The sequence below is a fragment of the Macrobrachium nipponense genome, chromosome 35, assembly GCF_015104395.2.
Source record: "Macrobrachium nipponense isolate FS-2020 chromosome 35, ASM1510439v2, whole genome shotgun sequence".
Classification (NCBI taxonomy): Eukaryota; Metazoa; Arthropoda; class Malacostraca; order Decapoda; family Palaemonidae; genus Macrobrachium; species Macrobrachium nipponense.
This window is the reverse complement of record NC_061096.1, coordinates 54,741,878-54,764,818: the sequence shown is the minus strand read 5'-3', so window position 1 is coordinate 54,764,818 and position 22,941 is coordinate 54,741,878. Positions and strand designations below refer to the sequence as shown.

Genomic DNA, 22,941 nt, shown 5'->3' with positions numbered 1-22,941 from the left:
CAGAGAATTTAACATTTTGATGGTGATTGGAGTAGTAATGCACAAAAGAGGCAATGTTAGTTGACTTCCAAAAGACTGAAAAGGTGAAATTTCTATCATTTCTATGGACAGTTACATCAAGAAAATTCAACTTACAATTTCTTTCTTCCTTTACAGTAAATTTTATAGAAGGGACTAAATTATTGAGATTATTAAGGAATTCCTGTAGATTTCCGTGAACTGGCCAAATACAGACAATATCATCCACATACCTAAACCATATAACTTTTTAGGGCAAAATTCTTGGTAAGAGTTTTGTCTCAAAAAATTCCATGTAAATATTGCAAAGGACAGGAGATAAGGGATTACCCATAGCCATGCCAAACTTTTGTACAAAAAATTCCCCATTAAAATAAAATCTACTATCTTTGATACATAACCTTATGAGACTAATGAGGTTTGCTACAGTTAAGCGAATATCATGACATTCTAATTCATCCTCCAAATATTCAAGTAAATCATCTACAAGCACTTTTGTAAATAAAGAGAGAACATCAAATCTAACAACATTAAAATCAAAATTCAAATTTAAACTATTCAATTGTTTATAGAATCAACATTGTTTTTAACATTCGTGTTAGAAATGTTTCCTACCTTCCTACCATAGGTGTAAGAATTTTTACAAGCCATTTAGATAAATTATACGTAACTGAGCCCACTGAACTAATGAATATTGATTTTGTGTGTGTTGACTAAACCGTACATATAAGGTAGGGAGGCGCATTGTGGTGTAAAATGTTTAATTAAATGGTCCAAGCCCTTCAGAATGGATTTAATTTGTTTATTAAAATGGGAGTTCACTGTCTGTTTACTTTCTGTTAGGGTTAAATCTATGTTTAGGTTTGTGACCGTGTAATATATGATAATCCTGGATTATCTCTTTAACTTCTTTTACCATTTTGACAATTAACCATCTGGTATTTTTGATCTTGTTTACCTGATAACTTTCTCTCCAATTGTATTTTCATATATATAATAATCTTATATATATTATAATATATTATTATATATTATATATATAATATTATTTATATATATGTATTATATATATTGATATATTTCTATATATATATATATATATATAGAGATATATATATATATTATTATTATAATAATATTATATATAATAATATTATAATGATATAATAGATTAATATAGAATATATAGAGATATAGATAGATTTATATATCATATATATATATATTATAGATAGATATATATATATAGTATAAAGATATATTACCATACTATATATATATATTATATATATAGTATATACTATATTATATATATATATATATATATATATATATATAAATATATACTAGATATATAGATATATAGAAATATATAAATTACAAAAAAAAAAAAAGATATATAATATAATAGAATAATATATATATATATATATATATATATGATATACCCAGCTATATATATATATACAGGCGGTCCCCGGTTTACGACGGTTCCGGCTTACGACGTTCCGAGGTTACGACGCTTTTTCTTAAATATTCAATGGAAAAATCCGTCCTGGTTACGACGCTTGTTCCGAGGTTACGACGCTGACGCTTCCGACGCTCCGAGTTAACGACGCTTTTAAAAAAAACTCATACTATGATAAAACTCCTTTATAGTTTAGCACAGTATATTAATAAAAATAAGTTTCTGGTTAGATTACAACAAAATTTTGAGGTTATGATGATTTTCGACACTTTTTATGTCGTATTTTTCTATGTTTTTTAGTGACGCCTCATATGCGGAACTAGTTTCCGAGCGAATGAATACATACTAGCTTGCGGTGCGCAAAGTTTACATATAACAGTCCAAAGCACAAATAATGAAAAAAATCATTGCTTGTTTCCAGTAATAATAACAAAACGAAGTTTCTGGTTAGATTACAATGAGAGAGAGAGAGAGAGAGAAGGAGGAGAGAGAGAGAGAGAGACGAGAGACGAGAGAGAGAGAGGGAGAGAGAAGACGAAAAGGGGGTGTCTTCCGACGCTCCGAGTAAGGACAGAGAAGTGTTCGTTTCGTTAAACGGCCTCGTACTCATGCCAGTAAATGTTTTGTTGATACTAATAATATAAGCCTATTAAAGATACGTTTTACTTTAATTAGTCTATATGATACGTAAATAGTAATCAACTGTTCTTGCAGCCCTCAAGATTTTGGCAAAATCGAAGTATCCAAAGAGAGACATTATCCAGTACACTGGAACCTTGACATACGAATTTAATTTGTTCCGTTACCATCGTCGTATATCAAAACAGTTGTATCTCAAAGCATTTTTTCCCATTTAAAATAATGTAATATGTATTAATCCGTTCTAGCGGTATGAAACCACACCTAAACACAGCTAAATTACATATAATATACACAATTTATACACAAATAAACGAGTAATAACACACATAATGATAAAATAACATAGCAATGTGATAAATGATAATAAATGTTAATAAAATCAATTAAAAAAAAAGAAAGGAATTTTACTTACCACAACGAAAGATGACGTGAGGCAGCAGGGGGAAGAGGTAGGGAAGGGTGGCAGGGAACGATTTGTTCTCTTTTTATTTACGTATGTACACTAATAACTACGTAATAAACACAAATGAAATAACATTGCTAAACTAATTTTTATTTTTTTATTTTAATCAGTTTGTAGTTTAGAAATAATGGTGATGCCTTTGGAAGGTTTTATGCTTTGCTATAATTTCATGTTTGCTTCCATCGAAATCATTTTCTTGGGTTTTTTCTTATCACCTGCTTTGTCTTTAGCTTTGAGACCCATGGTTAATAATAAAATAGACAAAATAACACGAAAAATAGGCGCAAATACAACGAACTAAACAACGACGTGTTAACATGCAGCACCAACAAACAAACAGATTGAACGCCATTTATCGGTCGCCTATACAACTAACACTCATCGCAAAATCGTATCTCAAATATTTCGTTGTATATCAAAGCTTATATTTTCGCAAATTTTCTGTTGTATCTCAAAACATTCGTATATTAGGGCAATCGTATGTCAAAGTTCCAGTGTAATTTGATCAGAGAGAGAGAGACGCCTTGGCAACAATGGTCACCGTCTCGGGGATTGACGTAACATTTATTTTCTTGAACAGATAGGACAGAGAAGTGTTCGTTTCATTAAACGGCCTCTGACTCATAGCAGGAAATGTTTTGTTGATACTAATATATAAGCCTATTTAAAGATACGTTTACTTTAATTAGTCTATATGATACGTAAATAGTAATCAGCTGTTCTTGTAGCCCTCAAGATTTGGGCAAAATCACTCCAGGTTGTACATAAAACTTCAAGAATGTAGTGTCACCAGAGGATTACAATAGTTTTTACCTTCAAGAACCAGCATTCTTTTATGAAAATAACTCCAGGTTGTACATAAAAACTACAGGAAACAACATGTAGTGTAACCAAAAGGATTACAAGTAAGGTTTTTATAACTTTTTATAGTTTAAGACATATTTCCAAGCGTCGTTCCGGCTTACGACGATTTTCGGCTTACGACGCGTCTCAAGAACGGAACCCCCGTCGTAACCCGGGGGACTGCCTGTATATATATATATATATATATATATATAGATATTATAGAGGATATATGATAGATATTATATATAGAGATAGATATATATAGATATAGATATATCGATACATATATAATAGACTATATAATAGTATAGATATAGATAGATCCAGAGATTAGAGAGTGATATATATAAATATAGATATATATATATATATATAGATATATATATATATATATATAGATATAATATATATATATATTATATATACAGGATATGATATATATAGATATAGATATATATATATGATAAATAGATATATATATCATATAGACATATATATATTTATAGATATATATATATAGACGTAGTAAATATATATTAGATAGTAGATATATATATCATATAATATATATATATAGAGATATATATATATATAGATATATATTATATATATATATATATATAATATATATAGAATACTAATATTTATGATTATATATATATATATAACCATATTATATATATATAGATAGTATATAATATATATAGTATATATATATATATATATGATATATGGATAGTATACTGATATTATGATATATTAAATATAGATATATATAAAGTGATATATATATATATAATTATATATATATATCTAGATATATTGTGTGTATATATATATATATACATTATTATATATTTATTAATATATATATATATATATATATATATATATATATATATATATATATATATATATATATATCATATACCATATATATATATATATATAATACTATACACATCTAATATATTAAATATATATATCTGATCCTATATATATATAAATATATATAGATAGATAGATATATATATATATATATATATATACAGTGGTACCTCGACATACGAAAGGCTCAACTTATGAAAAACTCGAGATACGAAAGCAAATACGAAAAATTTTAAAGCTCTACATAAGAAAATTGCTCAAGTTACGAAAGGTTGTTGCTGTAAAGTCCCGAGATTCGCCCGGACCACCGAGAACAATTTTAAAACTCCCGCGCCGCCAACTGAGTAAACTCGCCACCATCCTCCCGCTCTCCAATTGGTTCCTGATGCTAGTCACCTCATAAGATCCTGCTCTCCTATTGGTCAGCATCTACCCCTTGTGCTTTAAGTATTCTATTGGTAAAAGGATGCTGTAAATTGAAAAACTTATTCATGCAATACATTTAATAAAAAAAACATTAGGTAAAGATAGAATAAAGAATAGAAATGAATGGTTATTATACTGTTTGGTAGTTTCAGTAGTTGAAGAGAGATAATGAAAATTTATGGCTTGCTGTGTACTAGGAAAAGTGATTGCTTGGCGATCGTTCGATACTTGTAAGTGCTGGATGCAAACAGAAGTTTGGAAGCTTTTTTTTTTTGTTTGTTTATATTAGTTAATGGTTATTTAATAATTATTTGAAATGAGTACATGCAATACATTTAATTTAAAAAATTGTGAATTAGATATTATAAAATATAAAATAAATCAGACTGCTATCATCAAATTGCCAACAAATACGTATTTTTTAGAATTCTTCTTCTGTTTTAATATTACGTTACGTATGTTTCATTATAGCTGTCAGTAACTCGGTATCTCCATTAGGTAAAAATAGAATAAAGAATAGAAATGAATGGTTATTACATATACTGTTTGGTAGTTTCATTAGTTGAAGAGAGATACTAATGAAAATTTATGGCTTACTGTGTCCTAGGAAAAGTGATTGCTTGGCGTTCGTTCGGTACTCGTAAGAGCTGAATGTAAACAATGGATTGGAGGGTTTTTTTTGTTTGTTTGTGTATTATAGTTAATGATTAATTAATAATTATTTGAAATGAGTACATACTGATTATTTATACATTTTATTGGCATATTCTAAGCTTTTAGCTTCTTAGGTTTAGATGTCAGAATCATAGACTAGGCTACAGTAGCAACCGCTAACACAGGCTAGGCTTGTTGCTAAGGGATATATGCTAAAGTCCTAATATATGCAGTAAAAATGGGGTTGAACATTACATGCAGTTGAATATTACTCAAGTATGTACAGTATTTTGCCTTTTTGGAGTCATATTTCTTCTGTCAGATCAGCGTTGTAACCGTAGAACATGTGTTTTAGGCCTGGAAATATAATTTACTGGGGTGTTTTTGGAGGGCTAGGAACGGATTAGCCATTTTACATGTAAAATGTGGTCCAAGATACAAAAACCTCATGATACGAAGGGCGCCTCGGAACGTATTAATCTTGTATCTCGAGGTACTACTGTATATATTAGAACTGAATTACTTCTAAAATAACATACAATACATTAATGAATAGAATAACCCACCTAAAATAATTTATTATGCCAGAGAGAGAGAGAGAGAGAGAGAGAGAGAGAGAGAGAGAGAGAGAGAGAGAGAGAGAGAGAGAGAGAGAGAGAGAGAGAGAGAGTAGAATAAGTGGTCTGCCATGTGTAGATTCAGCACATTTGTGTCAACCATGCAATGCATAATGTGAATATAATCTGTTATCTGTTGTACCAATGTATGAATTCAAGCATTCTTCACACTAACAGCAGTATTAGGCAACCAGCAGCCCTTTTGTCCCAAGGGTCCCAGTTATGAGGTATAGTGGTACCTCGAGATACAAAATTAATCCGTTCCGAGGCGGCTTTTGTATCATGAGCTTTTCGTAATTTGAACCGCATTTTACATGTAAAATGGCTAATCCGTTCCAAGCCCTACAAAAACACCACAGTAAATTTTATAATAAAGCTAAATTGACCAATAAACAATGAAAACCTACAACAATTTAGACCATTCAATACCTAAATTAATACGTACTGGTACTAATATGTACGTACCTGTAAATAAAGTGTATTAGTGTACATGGTATACAATTACTACTGTATATACATTCGTATGTATGTAGTAAAATCACAATTTGTCGAAAAATAACAATGTCGAAAATTGTATTTTTCCTAATAATACAAACCTGAGGTCCTTTACAACAGGAATGTAACTTGCGGCAGCTGGAACCGGTCGTAAGCTTCGAACAAGGGAGTTCGGCAGTTAACTGCTTGTCCGACAGTCCGCTTACCGCGCGACTGGGAGGTGAAGATCCACTTTGCTTTAGGCCCAGGAAAAAACCGAGTGAGGGGTGGCATGAGGTTCGACTATGTGTAAAGGACCTCAGGTTTGTATAGTTAGGAAAAATACAATTTTCGACAAATTGTTATTTGTTCCAATACGAATACAAACCATCGGTCCTTTACAATAGGAAGAATCACTTATTGGTGGGAGGAATCTGAGGTCCTTTACACATAGTCGAACCTCATGCCACCCCTCAATCGGTTTTTTCCTGGGCCTAAAGCAAAGTGGATCTTCACCTCCCAGTCGCGCGGTAAGCGGACCGTCGGATAAGCAGTTAACTGCCGAACTCCTCACTGTCACTCCAGATCACCTCGCTCTTCCTGGCATAGCCCGAGGAAGTTGAAGGGATCGGAGAGGAAGACCTGATGCTCCCCATCGCCCACCGGCAGAACCAGTGTGCTTGGGTTGCTGCTGGCGATCGCCAACCCGTGGTGGTGATTGAGCTGCAGGCCTGGTCGCACACTCCGGAGAGCGGGTGGACCGAGAACAACGGCTCCGGTCCCGAGCATCAGAGGAACTGCTGCTGGTCCCCCTACCCGCCCAGTCCGGGTGGGAGCGGCCGTCAGGGGACCTGCAGAGTCCGCTGTTGCAGTGGGAGCGGTGCCTGTCCTCATGGCGCGTTGAGGCTCCGGCGACCGAGGGGGACCTCTTCCTTGTCTCAACCCGCAGCCGGTCTGGGACCGTCGCGTCAACCCTGGGAACCCGCGTATAGCTATTGGTGGGAGGAATCTGAGGTCCTTTACACATAGTCGAACCTCATGCCACCCCTCAATCAGTTTTTTCCTGGGCCTAAAGCAAAGTGGATCTTCACCTCCCAGTCGCGCGGTAAGCGGACCGTCGGATAAGCAGTTAACTGCCGCACTCCTCACTGTCACTCCAGATCACCTCGCTCTTCCTGGCATAGCCCGAGGAAGTTGAAGGGATCGGAGAGGAAGACCTGATGCTCCCCATCGCCCACCGGCAGAACCAGTGTGCTTGGGTTGCTGCTGGCGATCGCCAACCCGTGGTGGCGATTGAGCTGCAGGCCTGGTCGCACACTCCGGAGAGCGGGTGGACCGAGAACAACGGCTCCGGTCCCGAGCATCAGAGGAACTGCTGCTGGTCCCCCTACCCGCCCAGTCCGGGTGGGAGCGGCCGTCAGGGGACCTGCAGAGTCCGCTGTTGCAGTGGGAGCGGTGCCTGTCCTCATGGCGCGTTGAGGCTCCGGCGACCGAGGGGGACCTCTTCCTTGTCTCAACCCGCAGCCGGTCTGGGACCGTCGCGTCAACCCTGGGAACCCGCGTATAGCTACGAGAGCGATCGCTGGCCTGGCAGGAGTCACCTGAGCGACTCTCACCTGTCTTCCACTCCATGCCTCGGTCCTGGCACCCACGGGTGACCGCACGCTCGGTACCTCTCGCGAACGAGAGGCCGAGACGGAACCTGATGCAGCGGCAGAGCCCCTAGCACCAGGTGAGGAGGTACCGGTGTTAGCCGGTACCCGTCTGGTTCCCGTCTTCTTCTTCTTCCTTGCGGAAGGAGAGACGGGCCCTGCTCCCAAAGGAGCTGGAGGACCAGCGGAAGACCCCCCCGTCCCACCGGAGTGAGACGGGCCCCGCTCCCAAAGGAGCGGGAGGACCAGCGGAAGACCCCCCCGTCCCACCGGAGTGAGACGGGCCCCTAGATGTTCCCGAAGGAGACTTCTTAGGGGGGGAGGAGACTGCCTTCTTCTTCCTCAGCCGTGAAGCCTTGGAAGCCGAAGGGGAAGAGGCGGCAGCAGACGACGACGACGAAGAAGACGATGAAGACGACGACGACACCTTCCTCCTCTTCCTCTTCTTCTTCGTCAGCTTCCTCAGGACAGTCATCAAGTCCTCCATCTAGGATGGAGCCGGGGCAATTGCTGAAGCAACACGGCCCGGCTGCACCTGTCCGGCAGGACCTGCGACTGGAGCAGCAACACCACAGGCAGGAACGACATCGGCAGGGGCTGGTCCAGGTACGGCAGGTACATCAGGTACAGCAGGAACGGCAGGTACAGCAGGAGGCAGGGCAGCGGCAAGCGACCTCCTGGGTACTGGTGGCAGGTCCAGGGGCGGGCTCTTGGGGTACCGGAAGTCGGGGGCTGAGGCAAGAGCGGCGAACCCAGGCGGCGGTGTTACGACCCTCTCGGAACGCTAGGAAACAGCGCCTGCACTGCAGCTGAAGGGGTCACCGTTGTAATATGCTGCGTATAAACCAGGTGAGGAGGGGCGGCATACCCTGGGGTCGATACGGTGGTGGTTACCGGACCATGCGTAACCGGAGCACAGCCACTCACCAGGTGAAGCAACAGCCCCCGAATACTCGGTGTCCCCTGGAGACCCAGCGAGCACCATACCTGGCCGAGGTCGTCACCTGCGGCAGTCGCACCTGAGGAGGCAAAAGTCGGGTTAGTAGGAGGGGTTCCCCCTTGCCCGGGGGGGACAAGTCCCACCCCGAGCAAACGGAAGACCCCGAGTACAATTGGATGTCGGGGTACCTCACCCCCTCCTCCACGCTCGACGGATCAGGCGAAGAGAAGGAGCGAGAAACCTTCCCCCCCCCCCGAAGGGGAAGGAGCCATACGCGAGAGCTGAGACGGAAGGAGGAAAGAAGACGACATGTCCATGACCAGGGGAGTAGCCAGAGAACTTTCCGATGACTCCCTGGCAGGCTTACGTCGCTTTCTCCTCCCCTCAAAGCGCGCCCACTGCTCCTCCAACCACAAAACACAAATATCACAGGGCTCCGCGCGAGAGCATTCGTGCCCCCGACACCGAGCATACAATTCATGAGGATCAACCTCCAAGAAGGAGCCGAAGGCCCCACACTTACAGCCCTCTACACCAGGGCAAATCCTGCGGCTGATGAGGGGGGGCGTGGGGAACTCTCCAGCTAACGAGAATCCATAATAATGGTAATAAAGTACAAAAGCACAAGTGCTTACAGTATTTTACACAATCACACAAGAATAGCAAACCAAGATTGAAGAAACAAAGCATACGACGAAAGGCGGGCAGAGAGAAGTGGAGAACACGTCTGTCACCCAGCGCGGCCGAAAGCAAAGTGGATCTTCACCTCCCAGTCGCGTGGTGCGCGGACTGTCGGACAAGCAGTTAACTATCGAACTCCCTTGTTCGAAGCTTACGACCGGTTCCAGCTGCCGCAAGTTACATTTCTATTGTAAAGGACCGATGGTTTGTATTCGTATCGGAACAAATAACTATCCACGGAAGATTGCTTCTGCCTGCTTTTCAAAATGCTCCTGAAACGACTCAGGCAAACGTCATCAATCTGCGCAAGCATACGACCTGTGTAAGCAAGCATTTTCGGGGTGTCTCTTTTCTACAAATGATTGCACCTTATGAAAAGCAGCTAGAGCATCCTTAATTTCTGCCGTTATCATAGGGTCGTCCTCCTCCTCGCTGCTGCTACAGAACTCTTCTTGAATGACGTTATGTTGCATGGCCTCTAACTCCTTCAGGTCATCTGTCGTAAGTTCCTCTTGGTGCTCCTCGAGAAGGTCATTAATGTCGCCCTCGTCGACGACCAGCCCCATGGACTTGCCGAGTGCAACGATCTTGTCAAGATCTGATTGCGAAACAGTTTCAGGATCGTCAACTGTTCCTGAATCTGCAGTACCAGCTTCGCCCACGTCAAATTCCTCGAAGTCTCAGGTGGATATGGCATCAGGCCAGAGTTTCCTCCATGAAGAATGCAAGGTTCGCCTTGAAACCTCCTGCCAAGCTTGATCGATGAGTTGGATGGGTATGACAACATTGAAATGCTCCTTCCAAAATTCACACAAGGTGAGGTTTGTGGTATCAGTGATGTCGAAACATCTCTTGAAAAGATAAGGTGAGGTTTGTGGTATCGTTGGTGTCGAAACATCTCTTGAAAAGATGTTTCATATACAGCATCTTGAAGTTCGATATCACTTGCTGGTCCATGGGCTGCAGGAGAGGGGTGGTGTTAGGCGGAAGATAAAGAACCTTGATAAACGAATTCTCCGCTAGGATATCTTACTCGAGGCCAGGAGGGTGAGCAGGGGCATTGTCCAACAACAGCAGACATTTCAGAGTGAGGCACTTCTCTTCCAGGAATTTCTTCACTGTCGGGCCAAAAATGAAGTTTTTATGATAAAATGTTATTGTTATAATACAATTAAGTTTGTTCATACTTACCTGGCAGATATATATATAGCTGTATTCTCCGAAGTCCGACAGAATTTCAAAACTCGCGGCACACGCAGTGGGCGGCCAGGTGGTAGTACCCATTCCCGCCGCTGGGAGGCGGATATCAGGAACCATTCCCATTTTCTATTCATATTTTATCAGTGCCACTGTCTCCTGAGGGGAGGTGGGTGGGCACTTAATTATATATATCTGCCAGGTAAGTATGAACAAACTTAATTGTATTATAACAATAACATTTTGTTCATGAAACTTACCTGGCAGATATATATATAGCTGAATCCCACCTTCGGATGGTGGGAAGAGACAGAATAGGATTTGTAGGAAACTTAAATTAAGTAGATGATATACACCTTGGTTCCTCACCTGTTAGCAAAGTAGACTCTGTGATTACTGTCACTTCAGCCTGCTTGTGCTTAATCAGAGTTGCCAGCCCGGTGGAGACCTGTAGTGCTGGTGCGCTCTGGATGCTCTGTCAACGGGGACGTGACCTCAATGTGACAAGAGCATAGAGCCATACAAATGAGGGCAACGAAGCAACTGACCACCACCTGACCAACTATCCAAGACCCCCTGAACACTAAGCTAAGAGATGGGAGGTCTTCACCAAAGCCTCACACAACCAAAAAAACACAAACAACTAAAAAACTAACTAAACCTAACTAAGGGATAGGGAGAGAGCTACCATTCAGCCCCCAAAGGACTGTCTGCAGAAACGTATGGCCAAGAGAACAACAGTCCTCGTATATCGTTCTCACATCTCTCAAGTAGTGTGAGGCGAATACTGAATTGCTCCTCCAAAAGGTGGCGTCAAGGATGTCCTTGATCGACATGTTCCTTTGGAAGGCAAGCGAGGTTGCGACAGCTCTGACCTCGTGAGCTTTCACTCGCAAGAGGCTCAAATCGATCTGTGTGGAAGACGAATGAGCCTCTTTAATGACGTCCCTCAGAAAGAACGCCAAGGCATTCTTGGATAATGGTATATCGGGTCGTTTAACTGAACACCAGAGATTATCTGAGGGACCTCGTACTTCTTTAGTCTTGTGGACATAAAACTTTAGAGCCCTGACAGGGCACAGGACTCTCTCAGGTTCTTGGCCCACAAGGCTTGTCATACCCTTGATTTCAAAGCTCCTTGGCCAAGGGTTCGACGGGTTTTCATTCTTTGCTAAGAAAGTGGGACTCAAAGAGCAGACAGCATTGTCCCCTTTGAAGCCCACTCGCTTACAAATGGCTTGAATTTCGCTAACTCTCTTCGTTCGCCGTCGCCAGAGCAGTTAGGAAAAAGAGCCTTCTTCGTCAAGTCCCTAAGAGACGCTTCATGTAGAGGTTCGAAAGGACTCGACATTAACAGTCTAAGGACTAAATCCAAGTTCCAAGAAGGAGGCCTCGCCTGAGGTATCTTGGATGTCTCAAATGATCTCAGGAGATCGTGAAGATCCCTGTTATCAGACAGGTCTAGTCCTCTGTGTCGGAAGACTGCTGACAGCATACTCTTATATCCCTTGATGGTCGGGACAGCCAGCTTCTGTACATTTCTTAAAAATAGCAGGAAATTGGCTATCTGGCTCACAGAGGTAGTGGAAGAGGAAATTCCCTCCTTTCTACACCATGCCCTGAAGGAAGCCCACTTCGACTGGTAAACAGCTCTCGAGGACGTTCTCCTAGCATTGGCGATCGCCTTTGCAGCTGCTTTAGAAAAACCTCTCGCTCTGGCCAACTTTTCGATAGTCTGAACGCAGTCAGACCCAGAGCGGAGAGGTTACGGTGATATCTTGCGAAGTGGGGCTGTCTGAGTAGATCTTTCCTCCAGGGCAACGTCCTCGGAAAGTCTATGATGAAGGACATTACCTCCGTGAACCATTCCTTCGCGGGCCACATCGGGGCGATCAGGGTCAACCTCGTCCCCTCCGATGCCGCGAACTTCCTTACTACTTCCCCCATGATCTTGAATGGCGGGAAGGCATACAAGTCCAGGTTCGTCCAGTCCCAGAGCAGAGCGTCTATAGCGACTGCTCCCGGATCCAGCACAGGGGAGCAATAAAGAGGCAACCTCTTTGTTCTCGAAGTCGCAAATAGGTCGACTAACGGACACCCCCACAGTCTCCAGAGCTCTCGACAGACATCCTGGTGCAACGTCCATTCCGTCGGCAGGATCTGATCTTGTCGGCTGAGAAGGTCTGCTCTGACGTTCTGGACTCCTGCGATAAATCTCGTCAGGATCCTTATCCGTCTCGCATCTGCCCACAGCAGAATCTCCCTCGCTAAATAAAAAAGAGGACGGGAGTGTGTACCTCCCTGCTTCTTTAGGTACGCAAGGGCTGTGGTGTTGTCCGAGTTGACTTGGACTACTTTCTCTGCAACCTTTTGTTGGAAGAACTGTAGCGCCAGAAAAACCACCGCTAGTTCCTTTACATTGATGTGCCAGGACACCTGTTCCCCCCTCCAGGTGCCTGACACTTCCTCCCCTCCCAGTGTTGCTCCCCATCCCGACACCGAGCGTCGGAAAACAACACTAGGTCTGGGGCTCAGAAGCTTTAGGGACAACCCCTCTCGAAACTTCCGAGGATCTAACCACCATCTTAGATGGTTCTTCACCGATTTGGTGAAGAAAAGGGTCGCATTCAGATCCTCTCTGACTCTCCATTCGTCTGCTAAGAAAAACTGGAGAGGTCTGAAGGTGTAGTCTTCCCAGGGAAACAAACTTTTCCAGCGAGGAAATGGTCCCCAGCAGACTCATCCACTCCCTCGCCGAGCAAGCTTCCTTCCCCAGGAAGGCCGAAACTCTCTCTAAGCCTTGCAGCTGTCGTTCCTGGGACGGAAACGCTCGAAAAGCCACTGATCCATCTGAATCCCCAGATACACGATGGACTGTGTTGGGGTCAGATGCGACTTTTCGAGGTTGACCAGAAGTCCCAGGGACTTCGCCAAGGCCAACGTGAAGTGAAGGTCCTTCAGACACCTTTCTTCTGACGATGCTCTGATCAGCCAATCGTCGAGATACAGGGACACTCTTATTCCTGCAGAATGTAACCATCTCGCTACATTTTTCATGAGCATGGTAAATACCATCGGAGCCGTGCTTAAACCGAAACAAAGAGCTCGGAATTGCCAAACTTTGTCCCTTAGCCCATAAACATCCCAGAAACTTTCTTGAAAAGAGGGGTGGATAGGCACGTGAAAGTATGCGTCCTGTAGGTCCAAGGACACCATTCCAGTCGCCCGGTCTTAGGCTCCTAGAACCGACTGAGGTGTTTCCATCTTGAATTTTTTCTTTTCTACGAAAAGATTCAGGCTGTTACGTCCAAGACTGGACGCCACCCCGACGACTGCTTTGGTACCAGGAAAAGTCTGTTGTAATATCCTGGTGACCCCAGGTCTAAGACCTGCTCCACCGCTCTTTTCTTGATCATTTGATCCAAAAGATCTAAAAGAACCTGATGTTTCTCCCCTTGATACGACGGGGAAAGATCTCTGGGAGTCGTAGAAAGAGGAGGAGGGTCCACAAAGGGATCTTGTACCCCTGTTCCACTATCTTGAGGGACCACGCATCTGTATCTCTCTCTCTCCACGCCCCCGCAAAGAACTTTAGCCTGGCTCCGACCGGCATCTGAAGGACTTCTTCTCACTTTGAGGATTTAGGTTTGAAGGAACCTCTTCCTCTTGCAAGTCCTCTCCCTCGAGGAGCAGCTCTCGAGGGAGGAGCGCTACGAAAGGGTTTAACCTTCCTAGGAGGTCGTCCAGACGACGACGTGGTAGGGACTGCGGGACGTCTTGAAGACTGGGCCAAGAGGTCCTGGGTAGCCTTCTCTTGTAGGCTCACTGCCAGGTCCCTTACCATAGCCTGGGGGAAGAGATGGCTCGAAAGAGGTGCAAAGAGAAGCTCTGCTTTCTGCGATGCAGAAACAGACCTCGCTGTAAAATTGCAGAAAAGCGCTCTCTTCTTGAGGAAAGCAGTGCCGAAATGAGACACTAACTCTTCCGAACCATCCCTGACGGCCTTGTCCATGCATGACAACACATTGGACAGCTCCCCCAGACTCAAAGAATCAGGACTCCTAGGTTGAAGATCCAGGACTCCTAGGCACCAGTCTAGGAAGTTAAAGACTTCCAGTCTTTAACAGACCTTTCATGTGATGGTCAATCTCCGTTGGAGTCCATGAAATCTTAGCGGACGATAAAAGGGATCTCTTCTGGGCGTCTACCAGACTAGCAAAGTCCCCTTGGGAAGACGACGGGATCTTAACTCCTACTTCAGCTTTGGTCTCATACCAAATGCCGCCTTTCCCACTGAGTCTTGAAGGAGGAAGGGCGAAAGTCGACTTGCCCTGATCCTTCCGACGTTCCATCCAATCCTGCAACTTCTTGAACGCTCTCTTAGTGGACAAGGAAGTCTTCATCTCCACCACCTCCGAAACCTTGCACGACTTCGAAGACGAAAACTGAGAGGGTGGAGACTTAGGAGCTGCAGGCTGGAACTTTTCACCAAACGAAGAACGTAAAAGACGAACCAGCACCTTGTAGTCGGAAACCAACGAAACTGACGGCTGTTCTTCCTCCACTGAGTCCGCCGGACTACTAAGCTCTCCTTCCTCCCGAAGAGGCAAAGGAGATTGAACCTCTGGAGAGGGCGTGCGCCCAACAAGGGTCTAGCCTTCAACAAAGGCTTTCGAGGATGACTAATATCAGCCTCTTCAAAGCGACCGACCTTCTGTCGATCCTTAGAGCTCGAACCACGAAGAGCGTCCTGACCGCGCTGCTCGTCAAGAGAGGCTACTCTTAGTCTCTCTCGAGGAGCGTCCTTACGTTTCACGCTCAAGCGTCCAGCCTTTCGCTTCAAAGCGTCCTTCTGAGCGCTCTCGAAAGCCTTCTCCACAGGCAAAGCGTCAAGCAAAACATCCCGACGAGCGTCTTCAAAAGCGTCCTGCCGAGCGTCTTCAAAAGCGTCCTCCAAGGCGTCCTGTCGAGCGTCCTCAAAGGCGTCCTGACGTGCGGGCGGAGACAGAGACGAATGAGGAGACGGAGAAGGAGACTGCCTCGTCCTCTTGACAGGCAGTCTAGCGTCCTTCCTTGTTTGTTTAGGCTCAACTGCTGCTGGGCGAGTCTTACGAGCCATTAAGGCCGACAATTGGTCTTTAAGCGACGCAAGAATACTCTTCGTTGGTGAAGAACCGAGAGGAGGTGAAGGGCTGCGCCTGCGAAGAAGACGAGGGGCGGGGGGACGCCTCCTTCCTTCTCAACAGGTACAGCAACCTGCCTCTCCGTGGCGCGAGAGAAGCGCTTCTCAGCGTCGTCCTCGGACGACGTCCTACCTCTCTTCTGTGGAGGAAAGCGTCATACGACGCAGGCGAAGACCGCAACGATAGCGGAGAGAGGGGACGTAAAGCGTCCTCCCTAGGAAAAGTCCTTTTCAACGGACGCGAGTCTCTCCGAGCGCTCCACCCTTGCGCGGGAGGGCGCCTCGGAGGACGAAAAACAGTCCTTAAGGATGCGAGCCTGAGCACGCTCCTTGGCAGCCTGGAAGTAGCAACAGGTCCTGCCGAAGGGACGCCAGATCGGTTGGGGAGCCCCCGTAACCCTCTTGCGGCTTTCGACATGCCCACTCCCTGAGTTCTGGGAGTCCGACAGAGGTCTAGACCTAGAGGCATTATGGGCCGATCTGACGCCCCCTCCACACACTAGGGGAACTATCACACACTTTACTGCGAGCCGTTTTAAATTGGCAACACTTTGGACTCTAGAGTGCGTAATGACTCTAGAATCAGAGAAAGGGCATTACCTTCTCCAGACACAGAACTAGGGCCCTCAGGCAACAACACAGGATTAGGTGAAGCAAATTCTACTGGTGTTAAAATAGGAGAAATGTTACTTCCCTTACCTTTCGTAGAACCGCTCTTGGAGGAAGACCTCCTGATCCTATCGCGCTCCAACTTACGCCGATAGGATTCATACACCTTCCATTCATCCTCAGTCAAACTTTTGCATTCAATGCAACGATCAACCAGCAAACAAACATGCCCCCTACCCCATACATACTGTGTGGGGTCTACCGATGATTTCGGTAGCCTCACCTTGCAATCACTCCTCACACACACTCTGAAGCTCACTGAACTTGATCCCGACATCACGTTCAAAGAAAAGCCAATCCAAAATCCAAAAACAGTCCACTATCGCGTATGCCAATCCAACAATCCAGAGTCAAAACCAAATCCTGGGCGGAGGTCTGTAAACAGGTGTTTACCGACCGGCGACAGAAAAAATATGAATAGAAAATGGGAATGGTTCCTGATATCCGCCTCCCAGCGGCGGGAATGGGTACTACCACCTGGCCGCCCACTGCGTGTGCCGCGAGTTTTGAAATTCTGTCGGACTTCGGAGAATACAGCTGCCAGGTAAGTTTCATGAACAAAACAAAGTTTAATGTATACTTACCTGGCAGGTATATATATAGCTATATTCTCTGTTCCACTGGCAAAAATTTTCAAAACTCGTGGCAAACGCTAGTAACCTATTAGTAGTTCAGGCAACCACCACCCCGTTACCGTGGGGCTAGCGCTAGGAACCATTCCCGATTACGTCAGATTTTCTCTGAACCCTGTCTCCTGAGGGGAGGAGGGTGGGAATTTAATTATATATACCTGCCAGGTAAGTATACATTAAACTTTGTTTTATCATAAAAATGACAATTTGTCGAAAATTGCATTTTTCCTAACTATACAAACCTGAGGTCCTTTAACAATAGGAAGGTAACTAGCGGCAGCTGGGACGGTCGTAAGCTTCGAACAAGGGGAGAACGGTAGTTAACTGCTTGTCCAATCGTGCGCGCGCCCGCACGCCCGAGAGGTGAAGAATCACTTTTGCTTTAGGCCCATGCAAAAAGTTGCAGAGTGAGGGGTGGCATGAGGTGGGACTATATGTAAGGACCTCAGGTTTGATATAGGAAGGAATGCAATTTTCGACAAATTGTCATTTGTTCCGATACGTAATACAAACCCTCGGTCCTTTAACAATAGGAAGACTCACTTCTTGGTGGGAGGAATCTGAGTCTTTTTGGTGAACAGACTGGTGTTCGTCCAACCCTGGAGTGCCTCCCTGGTCGTAAGAGCAAGGGAGGGATCCAAACCTCTGTCCGATTGATCGGGGTGTGCACCGCAGGATCAATGGTCAGACCTCTGGGCCAAGTACTAAGAGAGAGGCAAGCGTATCTCTTCGTACCAGCAAGCAAGAACTTGTTCCTGTTTGCAAGAGACAATCATAAAATGATGGGTTGTCTCAAATTGGCATCCACTTCCTCCCCCTTGTTGGAGGAAGTGGTGGATATTTACTCCTATCCCTACTGAAAGGGATAGGATGGTGCTCTATTGAGTAGCTCACCTGCATCTCGTCCTTACCCAGCAGGGTGACGACCGTGTCCCTCTACCCAGAGGTAGAGGGAAGAAAAAGATGGGAAGAGGAGCCAGTCACACTCTCATTCCTCATCCATTCTTTTACGGTCACACCAGGACTCGATGCTGTTCAGCCTGCGAGGGTCTGGGTGGGTTAACTACACAACGTGTTGAGCAACCACCACGGTTCCCAAGGAAAAAGATCCAAGGAACTGTGGGCAATATCCTGAAGGTAGAAGGAGGTGCATGCAGTCCGGTTGGACCAGGCGCCTGCCTTCATTACCTGCGCCACGGAGAAGTTCTTGCGGAACGCGAGAGAATGATGAAGAGGCGTCCACACTCATCCTGGGTGTCGAGGGTTTTCTTCAGACAGCTCCGTCGCGCCTTCACAGGACAAAGCAGCATAGCCTTCGTATCGGAGGCGGTGAAGTCCATTAGGGAGGGTATTGTGAAGGACTCGAACCAATCGTCAGTTACCGAAGGGTTCTGAGTCTTTCGCTACGAAGATCGCGGTTAACGAAAATCGAGGCGTCACAAATCCCCATCCCTTTGTGCTTGACTTCTCAAGAGAAGTCATGCAGTTACCTAAGACGAAAAGAAGGGAATAGTCGTATGACCTATCCCTCTTCTCGACTTTGGTTATGTACAGTACTCATACTGACAAGCTATTAAGACGAAGTAATGATTGCTCTGGAACAACCGAACTAAGTCCACAGCATAGTTCGTAACTGACTCGGGTCGGGCGCTCTGACAGCTGCCGACTGACTGGTTCGGAATCAGTAGAGGCAAGTTGTCCAAGCATCCGGGAGTAAGTCACGTGACCTTCGCCCTTTAAAGAGTTATGCTGAGAGACCAAACAAATAAAATATTTGTTAGTCACCGATGCCGGACGGCGCGGCGATGATTCTCTTAATGCATAAGCTCAAAAGGCGAAAGTCAATTGCCTTCAAAAGACCGAGGTCCCTGATGGCAAGAAAATCTCATAGACGTTGAATCTCAGCTTAAGGAGAAACAACACTATGTGACGTTGAAGACGAAGGTAGGCAATGAATGCAACCTACGTCTTCCAGCTGAATAGAGAGAAGGAATCTCCAGATTCTAAACCTGTGCTTACAAATGACTGAAAACGCTAACCGCCATTTCATTGCTGTCCGTTGTGCAATGAAAGCGGGGCGTTCTTCAGTAATGAAACACAGGGGAGAGCCGCTTGAAGAACTGCTTCTCATGGGCTGAACGTTTGGAAGTAGAGCTGGCAGGTGTGGGAGTAGGCGATGTCTTTCAATACATCTGCTAATCCGGGGTGAACAATGAACAATTGCACACCTCCGAATACAGGATATTTTGAGGACAAACTCAGATTCCGCAAAAATCATTCGCATTATCGAGATACGATGCAGCAAGAGACTATTACAGAATTCTGTTACCGTGCGGTAAACAGAAAGATGAGAGTCGAATAGATATCTCTGTTTAAAATTCTCGCAATACCGAAGACGATGAATACTAGCGTCACAGCAGTAGATGGTCATTCATGTATGCGAGAATCCCCGTTAATCAGAGACTTAAGTCCGTGATTGTTGGGCAGAGATACGGTTGGTATTCAATCAAAGCAGGTGAGAAAGACATAACCAACCGTCCATCTCAAAGCGCCAGCTGGTACTGAAATGCCTCGGGCAATTCAATACGCAGTAGCTGTCGCTGACTCGTCATCCTGAGTTGCCAAGTAATCCTTTCCACGAAGGAATGCGTTCGGCTCTAGAACTACGAGCATAAAAAGATATGCTCGAGCAATTATATTTATGCGAAACGAATTTCGGTAAATATAAAAGCTTAAATGGTGTTGTTGTGACAAAACCATAAGTATATAAAATTGAAACTGGAAACTCCTGGGAGGTTGCAGGCAACCCCGAGTTGCAGTTCAATTAGAATACTTTTCGTCTAAGTCGCAATCCGTAGAATAACCAGGATATGCGCCTACCCCTCGGACCATTCAACTGCTTAGCAGAATCATGTCGCGAGGTTAATATACGTAGTATATTTGTAGGATTCTGAACAACGATCTCCATCCTAAATTCTTTCCTTCAAGAAAACAAAATAAGGATTGGAGATCGACCACCTTCGGTCTCTATCAAAGAGAGTGAAGAAGTTTCCTCGAAGGAAAGCTTCAATGGTGAACAGAATACTAAGACGATAGTTCAAGCCAAACTGGATATTCCCGTCCGTTCTTCTCTATTCCAGGTTGGTCCCCTATTGTGAGATAGTCTTCTTTCAGCAGCAGTCTTCTTCCTAATGCTAGAAATTCCAGGAATTCGAGCATAGGCGAGGTTCCCGATTATCGTGTAACATATCGGGGATTCTCGTCTCGCTCACTTTGGACCGTGGTCTCGCCTAAGTGTTTGGAGATCGTAAGAAACTCTAACACTCTGAATGCGCTAGAAATTCCGTAGAAATCTAAGCAGTCTGCGAAACCCCCCCCCCCACCGAATTCGTCAAACGATATCGGCTGGTGGGTCCTCTCGATTCCCGTAGAAATCGAGAATGGGGCAGGATCCCTCCTCAACGACCGGGGCTTACGTCAGGTAGGGAACCCGAAGGTCCCCCCCCGGTAGCGCAGTCCCCAGCGTGGAATCCTACAGAGAAATCTCTGTAGGATCCCTCCCCTTTCCCTCGTAGCCGTAAGGAGAGAGGGAATGGGGGAGGAATTGGATACTCGCTCGCCTTCCCAGTGGAACTAGCAGTTGGAGAAGAGTAGGAGCAGCCATCGCCTTGCGGCGATGGCCTCTCCAGAGTCTGGGAAAACGTATCGTCAGGAGAAAACGTTTTCCCGAGGAGGGTTACGAACTCTCACTGTAGGTAAGGGTCTGCTGCCACTGTGAACGTCGTCTGGGTGGGGCTGATCGACACCTGACAGGAGAGAGCCGATACCGTCCTCCGACTCATTCCAGTCCTCGTCGAGGTCGAAACCTCTCAGGAGGACCGAAGGAGTATTTAAATACGGTGTCCGAAGACACGTAGAAACGCCGCTGTCGCAGTAGAGGAGGTGGAAGTAGCTTGATCGACCGGCCAGAACTGAGAGAGCCTTCTTGTCCGGAGACGAGAGACTCTGGTTCAAGACAGAATCGGCAAGCTCCGATCGCGGCAAACCCACCGTCGGTTTGGGTTCCCTCTCGGGCCCCAAAACAACTCGAGCAGAGAAATGGGCTCTGCTGGTGGGAGCGGCGATCCTTCCCCCAGGTCGTTGTGCTGACGAATCAGTGCAATAACCTGGGCAAAGTTACTCTGAATCTCGGAAGTTACAGCGTCTTGAGGAGTAGGACATCCAGGCCCTCCAACAAGAGCAGCTCCCAAGACCCTCCTCCTTCAGAAGAAGGACCAGCAACAGATCCCTGACGGTTGCCTCCAATCACTTGCGCGTACGTCCTGGCTGGTCCTAAGACCATACCTGGCACGTGCGGCGTCGTGACGGGATCGTGAGCGGCGCATCTCTCACCGATCACTCCTATATACCTCGCTCTTCCTGGCGTATGCCGAGAAGTGAAGGTATCGGAGAGACAGAATAGACGCTACCCACCCCCTCCCCCCCCTGACGGTCGCCTCCAATCAACTTGCGCGTACGTCCTGGTTGGTCCTAAGACCCTACGTGGCACGTGCGCGTCGTGACGGGATCGTGAGCGGCGCACCTCTCACGATCACTCATCCTAGCTACCTCGCTTCACCCTTCCCGGTGTAGCCCGAGGAAGTTGAAGGTAGTGGAGAGACAGACCTGACGCTCCCCCCCCCGCTCGCTGGCAGGACCAGCGTACTGGGGGGCTGCAGCCGATCCACAACCCGCGGTGGGGATCGATCTGCAGGCCTGGCCGTGCCGCTCACCTGTGGCGAGCGGCTCGACTGAGCACGTCGACCCCGGTCCCCGTGGGCAAAAGTCAGACGAGCTGCTGCTGGTCATCGTATCCGCCCGGTCCCTGTGGGAGCGGCGGTCAGGTGACCTGCAGAGCTCACTTTCACGGTGAGACCGGTGAGCGTCCTCGCGGCACGTCAAACCGCTGGTACCAGCCGAGGCTGGTACCGTCGGTCGAGGGGACCTGGGGGACCTCTTCCCAGCCTCAACCCGTGGCCGGTCAGAGACCGTCACGTCCACCCGAGGTACCGGCTGGTCGCTGCGAGAGCGGCCGCTGGCCTGGCGAGAGTCACCTGAGCGCTCTCGACAGTCTTCTGCTCCGTGCCTCGGTCATGACGCTGAGCGAACTCAGGCGTCTTAACTTTGGCTGCACGGTCACCCGAAGGAGACCGTACACTCGGAACTTCTCGCGGACGAGAAACCGAGCCGGTACCTGGCTTAGCAGCAGAGCTGCCAAGACCAGGCGAGTGTACCAGCGGTAGCCAGCATAACCCTTGGTCCCCGTCTTCTTCTTCTTCTCAGAAGGGGAGACGGGGCCCCGTTCCCGAAGGAACAGGAGGACCAGCAGAAGAAAACCCCCCCGTCACACCGGAGTGTGACGAGCCCTTCGAAGTTCCCGAAGGAGTCTTCTTAGGGGGAAAAACCCGGTTACCATCTGGTCGCTGCGAGAGCGGCCGCTGGCCTGGCGAGAG

At 45.8% G+C, this 22,941-nt stretch overlaps 1 protein-coding gene across 1 annotated transcript in view; it reads right to left on the bottom strand.

Annotated features, from left to right (window-relative positions):
• Nucleotides 1-22,941, bottom strand: part of LOC135208352 (huntingtin-like) — a gene marked incomplete at its 5' end in the record, with an annotated part of 207,733 nt that overhangs the window by 68,468 nt on the left and 116,324 nt on the right.